Source organism: Dasypus novemcinctus, chromosome 2 (assembly GCF_030445035.2).
Source record: "Dasypus novemcinctus isolate mDasNov1 chromosome 2, mDasNov1.1.hap2, whole genome shotgun sequence".
Classification (NCBI taxonomy): Eukaryota; Metazoa; Chordata; class Mammalia; order Cingulata; family Dasypodidae; genus Dasypus; species Dasypus novemcinctus.
The window spans coordinates 52,289,831-52,296,919 of NC_080674.1; positions in this window are offsets into that span (position 1 = coordinate 52,289,831).

The window sequence follows — 7,089 nt, forward strand, 5'->3', positions numbered from 1 at the left end:
TGAGCTCTTTAACCTGCCTAACCCCCAGGGCCTTCTCTTTGCAAGAGCTCTGAGGGAGGGGCTGGTTGTAACAGATTAAAACTATTCTAAGGAGAAGGAATTAAGAATCAGTTTGTATTAAAGAAGGAGTTTAGCCCCCTGTAAAAAAATTCTTTGTATAAACTATAAAAGTTTCAATTTCTTTAGATTGGGTGTTATCTCTTTGGTTTATAAAATACCAAGTCAATAAATTAACATTATATGTATTAAATCTTTAAAATGGTAAAAATTGTAAGTTCATGTTTAATGAAATTAAGCTAAAGAAGAAAATGTAGCTTCGCCCTCTTTTAAATAGGTAAATTTCATCAGTTGCTAATTGTAATCTAAGGTAAATTAACCAGTCTATATGGTTGTGATCAATTATAAAGAGTTTATAAAACATAAACATCTTCTAAACTGAAACATTTAAATGGCTAGTTCTAAGAAGCCATTATTAACTAGAAACCTAAATTAATACTAATGACAAAAAGTAACTTCATTGCAGTAAAACCAGTTTGGAAGTCACCTCAATGTGCATGTTCAAATAGTGGTAATAGAAAGTTACCTTTATTCCATTAAGAATCTTCAGTTTTCATTTTAAAAATGGAAAAAGTAGTTTTTCCTCTACTGCTAAAGTAAAATACCTGTGTAATTAATGTGTTCATTGTAGAAGTGTAGAAGTGAAAAGCAAAAGTACTAAAAATTTCATTTAATATGTAACACATTGCACTGAAAATGTTTAAAAGGTATATAAAAATCAAAAGATAAAAACTTCAGCATTGTCAAACTCTCTTGTGCATTCAAACCAGACCTTCAATACACTGCAGGTTGTCTTCTATATGAGTTATTGCCTAGGTAGGTCACTGACCCCTAAAACAATAAAGGCATCTACTACATCTCTGGTTGTGCTCCTGAAATCAATGGAAACTACGTTACAGTTCCAAACTCCTGCAACACCCAATGATGGTTCATAGCCAAATGTTCAATGGATATCACCTCCAGACTGACACTGTTTCATAGTGCCAAAGAGCACTATGTACCAGGCCAGTGAAATACTGAAAACTACTTTCCTAGCTTCTCTCTAGGGTCAACAGTGCTACAGATTCTGTGAAGAACATACCAAGTGGAGCAATGAATACCAGAGTACTGTGAGTAGAACTTAAACACAATTGGCACTATATCTTGCTCCCATGGAAAGATAACATGTATGGTATTGCAAACCTGAAAGTTGAAGCTATTAATTGCAGCTCAAGGAAAAACATATGCATTGAGTAGTACATTAATTAATATTAAATACTGCACCTATATCTTATTGTAAATATATGCCTGATGATTATGGAATATTTCTATTAAATAATATGCAGAAGGACACTGAACATCTTAAAAGTCCTGGTCAACTTCATTTTCTAAATAGTTAATGAACATGTCTGTAAGATAAAGGAATGGTCACCTTGCCTGAGAGCAGTGGGGCCAACAGCCCTTTTAATTGAAAAATCCACCAAATTAGCTTGGAAGCAACCTCTCAGTCTTCACCCCACACCAGGTGAAGGATGTGCTTAAAGCCAGGGGACACCAGTGGCTTACAGGTAGCTGGTTAATTAATACCAGACTCAATTGGTAGAGACCCTTAGAGTGTAGATAATGGTGTGGCAGACTCTCAACCCAGTCACCCTACTACTGGTAGAGGGCTCAAAGTCAGATTCTGAGGGGTCCTTCTCTACTCTTACCTTAAAACTCTTATCCAGCATAGCCAAATGGGTTTTCAAAAACAAAGCCTGGTAAAAACAGTCAAAAAAATTACCAGGAATTACTCAATTAAAGCCAAAAATGTAAAAAGCTTTACTCTGTAGTTCTGATCACTCCCACGGCTATTAAAGTTAAAATAATATCCAGCTTGGTGCACTAATTCTGAGTGAAGCCAGCTGCCAAAAAAGTAAGAAAGTGCCAGTTCACCATAAGCACCTGACAAAATGTATGAATGCCAGTCACTGGATGGCCTGAAATACCTCTTCAAAAATAAAATCTAAAGCAGTGTTTGAATCAAAGTCAGTTGTTCCCTCTAACTCTAGCCCAAATGCCTTTAAAAAAAACAATAACCTTGTATATTTTCATCTCCTCTACCCTAACTAAAGAATAATGCTTCCTCCCATTCTACTAAAAAAAGAATACTGTTTCCCACCAACTTTGGAAAAATGCAAACTTTGCAGGCACCTGACCTTTTCTACTTCTGAGGTCCAGTGTTCCCTTAGTAAAACTATATACTGTCAGAATTCTAATCAAGTTTATTTCTTCCAGAACCAACATCTTGTTAGCAATATGGAAACTGCATTCAGCTTTGTCCAGGATGCCAGATCCAGCTTTCTCCAACCGAAATAGAATAGTAAGAGAGTTTATAACTAGTCAGGTAGAGCCTACTGCCCCTAACCAGCTGGAAGTAGCTCAGAAAAAAGACCATCTTCCTTCAGCACCCCTTTAATATTAAAGGTGTAAACTCTCTGAGAAAAGAAATAAAGGAGGCTAGTAAGATAGAAAATCAATAGATATGTCTGAAATCTGGCAAGGAGTCCATGTGGACATCAATGACCCCTGGGATGGCTGCTGGAAAACCCTCCCCAAGATTCTGATGCTCAGAAGGGAACTTCCTCCTGAGGCCAAGAGGGGCCCTGAATATTCCAAGGACTTTATCATTGAACCCTAATGAAAAATTGGAAAAAAAAAAAAGGGCAGTCAAAGCAGTGAACAGCAGAAACTCCTCCCTTGTGCTCATCATACTTCCCTGCTTCCTCGCTTTAATAATAGCTAAGGTATGCATTTTAATTAATAAATAATGCAGTAAAAACACAGACAGCCACCCACCTCACAACTCTGAAAGTAATGATGCCAAAGCTTAATAAACTTAAGCAGGCATTAAAGGGGGGAATCATATGTCCTATGTGTGTATTGGCCTGTGCACGTATTAAAACTTATCTAATTCTGTGTCCAAGTTTGCCTACTTTCTGGAAAGCCAATTAAGTGACATAAACTCTTTAGGTTTTGTATATTCAGAAAGGATGTAGACTGAATGTGTATTCGAGCTTACATCCAGACAGAATGTGGGTAGTATGGTAATTTCAGCTTGCCTGGTGTCCAAACACCAGACCTTAGGGTCCAAACCTAGACCCTAAGAAACTGGAACCTTATCTAACAAAGAAAGTTTATTTCACACCAAAAGTTCTGCTTGACCCCTACTCCTAAATTCTCTGCATAAAAAGGATCTGAGAAATCTTACTCAGGGCTTGGTTTTTTGGACAGAAGTTCACTGGGCCTGGCCAGTCATAATAAATCTTCCTTGTCAGAAAATTCTCATGTCTTGGTCTTCAATACCATGAACACTGAATTCTCTCTGTTGCCATTACACATACAAATTAGGTTAGAAGAAATAAACTGTCTCCATTCACAAATGAGATGAACAAAGACTCTAAAATCTCTCCTAGGTTTCTGGTTGACCAAGATGGTCACATATGATGCTCCATGGTGTTGATCTTCCATAGAACATTTGAAACAACTAGCAAAACCTGATAAAGCCATCTTCTTCAAAATTCCAGAAAATTGTTAGAAGGTTACAATAACAGGGCAAGTGTAAAATCAAGACAATACAGCTTTATAAACATAAGAGGAGCTTCTGGTGTGTTTGCTGGCTCCTCCCACACCACCTCTTCAAAACCATATGGAGCCAGCCTATGCTCCCACTGTGGGTTCCTGTCCTTTTTCTGGATGGAAAAGAGTAACCTTATGTGAATACTAGGGTGCAGTATGTCATGGCTGATCTATCCAGTGAGGGTTTGAAAAACTGCACTGGAACACTTGCCTCTTACTCATCCTCCAAGAATTTGCTTTGCAGGCAGAGGAAGTTTACTTCTAGCTAAAGCAGTGAAAGAAGCAATAAACATAAAGAAGTCATAGGGAAAGGATTACTGGCTTTAAGACATACCATTGAGTACCTGGGTAGGAGGATAAATTTATTTCATAGGAAGTAAAGTAAGATTCTTGTATATAGTAGTATTCCTAAGGCCACTAGTGCATGAGCAGGACAAGAAGAAGTTTCAGAAAAGATGCAAAGAATTGGGAACTTTTACCTTGAGCAGGTCTTCTTGGTAGGAGGGCTAAATGAGAAAGGGGTGCACCAGCAAAAACAGATACAATTTACAAGAATTGTGAAGGTGTTTTTCTGCATTGGGTATGTTTTTGTTAGTTCCTGATACTCAAGGGAAAAAACAGATATATCCTTATCAGGATACAAACCTAAGGATTAGACAGTTCAGGGATTAAATTCCAGTTTACATATTAAAATATCAAATATATCACCACCTTCTTTTTTTCCTTGTAACACTTTTGGCTTAAAGTCTGTTTTTTCTGATATTAGTATAGGAGCTCCAGTTCTTCTTTGATTGCTATTTACATTATTTTTATCATTTCACTATCCAATCTCCTTCTATCTTTGAATTTCAGGGGTGTTTCTTATTTTTTTTAATCCATTCTGTCAATCTCTGTCTTTTGACCCGAGAGCTAGATTTCAGTCCATTTACATTTAAATTAACTACTGAGAATGCAGGACCAAAAGGCAAATGAGAGAATTCCTGCATTCTCAATATTTAATTTAAATGTAAATGGACTGAAATCTAATTCTCAGGTCAAAAGACAGATTTGACAAAAAGTGTTACAAGGGAAAAAAAAGGTGGCAATATATCAATAAAGGGTTTAATTCAATAAGAAGACAAGACAATTATTAATATATACATAACTAATAGCAAAGCCCAGAAATACATGCAGCAAATTATTGGGAGATTTGAAGGAAGAAATAGACAGTTCAACATTAATAGTAAAAAACTTGAGTACAGCACTTACAATAATGCATAGATTATCAGTAAAGAACAATAAGGAAATATAAGACTTGAATGATATTCTAAAACCAGCTAGACCTAATAGACATTTATAGGACACTTCACAGCAGCAGAATGCACATTTTTCTCTAGTGCACATGAGTCATTCTCTAGGATGGATCATATGTTAAGTCAAATAACAAGTCTCAATAAATTTAAAAATATTGAAACCATACAATGTATTTTCTGTGACCATGATGGAGTGAATGGAGAAATCAATAACAGAGGGGTAACTGGGAAATACACATATCAGAAATGAAGCAACAAAGACTTAAATAATTGGTGGAGGTAGAAATGACAAGAGAAATTAGGAACTATCTTGGAGCCAATGAAAATGAAAACCTGACATACCAAAATTTATGGGATGCAGCAAAGGCAAAGATGAAAGGGAAATTTATAGCTCTAAATGATTACAAAAAGAAAAAAGAAAAAAAGATATCAAAGCAGAAATTTAACCTTACAACTTAATCTGTAAAAAGAAGAACAAACTAAACCAAATTAATCAGTGAAACAGAGAATAAAAAACCAAGGGAGAGAATAAATAAAGCCAAAAGTTGGTTCTTTGAAAAGACCAATAAAATTGACCAACATTGAGCAAGAAAACAAAAGACAGGACATCCTACAAATAATTAAAAGGAAGAAAGAGGGAGAGGCCTTACTACCAACCCCACAGAAATGAAAAGGCCTATAAGAGGATACTATGAATAACTGTGTACCAACAAATTAGAAAACCTGGGCAAAATGATCAAATTCCCAGAAATACACAAACTACCTACATGGATTCAAGAAGAAATTAAAGTCCTCAAAAGACCAATAACAAAGGATTGAATTAGTAACCAAAAGCATCCCAACAAAAAAAGAGTGCAGGACAAAATAGCCTCAATGGTGAATTTTACCAAACATTCTAATTAACACCAATCTTTCTCAAATTTTTCCCAAAAAGTGAAGAGGAAACTCTCCCAACTCATCCTATGAGGACAATGTTACCTCAATACAGAGCCAGACAAAGATAACACAAGAAAAGAAAGTTACATATCAATAACCCTAATGAATATAGATGTAAAAATTTTCAACCAAATACTAGCTAATTGAATCCAATAGTACATTAAGAGAATTATACACCATGATTAAATGTAATTTATCTCAGGCATGCGAGGATGGTTCAAGATAAGAAAATAAATAATGTAATACCCCACATTAATAAAACAAGGGGTGGGGTTGAGGACAAAATCCTGCCTGAGTGAGCTGTTTCAGGGGCCCACAAAGCAGGAGGCTGCTGGACATCAATCCAGAGTGGGACAAGAAGAGCGATAGCTCCAAGTACAACTGAGTTTCTGCCCCTCTCCTAGGGCAAGGAAGCCACAGCTTTCCCCACTGGTCACACAGCAAGAGGGGAAAAACTCTAAGAGTGGGAGGGTTCTGGTGAGTGTGAGTTCAATTGTCTGGACCCCCATTTTGAGCTTTGAGGAGCAAACCAGCTGATTGAGAAGACACCAGGAAGAGGGAGAGACAAATCTACTGAGGCAGTATGATTTACCTAACCTCTGTGGGTTACATCTGTGAGAAGATGGAGCAAGGCAATTAACTTATCTTGTGTAACACACCTAAGGGAGAGGAACAGTAGGAAGTGTTTGGTAGGCTTCCAAGAGCATATTTAGTGTTCCTGGCAAGGATACTCTCTCAAAGAGAGTGAGAGTCATTATTCTCTATGGTAAATTGGTTCACCAGAGTCCCATTTGAATTTTGGAGGGAAGCTCTCACATGGGCTTCCTGCTGCCTTGGGAGAGAGAGAAGGGAGAAAGGGAGAAAGGGAGAAAGGGGGAAGGGCAGATTCCTAATCAGTTTATTCAAGTGCAGAGTCTATTCTACCCCTGGAAAGGGACTTTTTTTTGAGGAGCAGGTTGACCCTCAAGGAGGGTTTGGATCAGTGGAGGAGTTTCAGCCTTAAATGTGCAAGATCTCTGATTTACCTCACAGCTCCTCTTAGGGTCTTAGGGTAGTGACTCACTGGGATATGAGCTGATACTTTGAGACAGGGAAAACATAAATAATATCCTTGTATTAGCTTCCCTTGGGTCTCTTATTTTCCCTAAATAAGAGCTTAAGAGGGAAGTCTGTTTTTTTATTGTTTGATTGACTCCTTGCTTGAGGG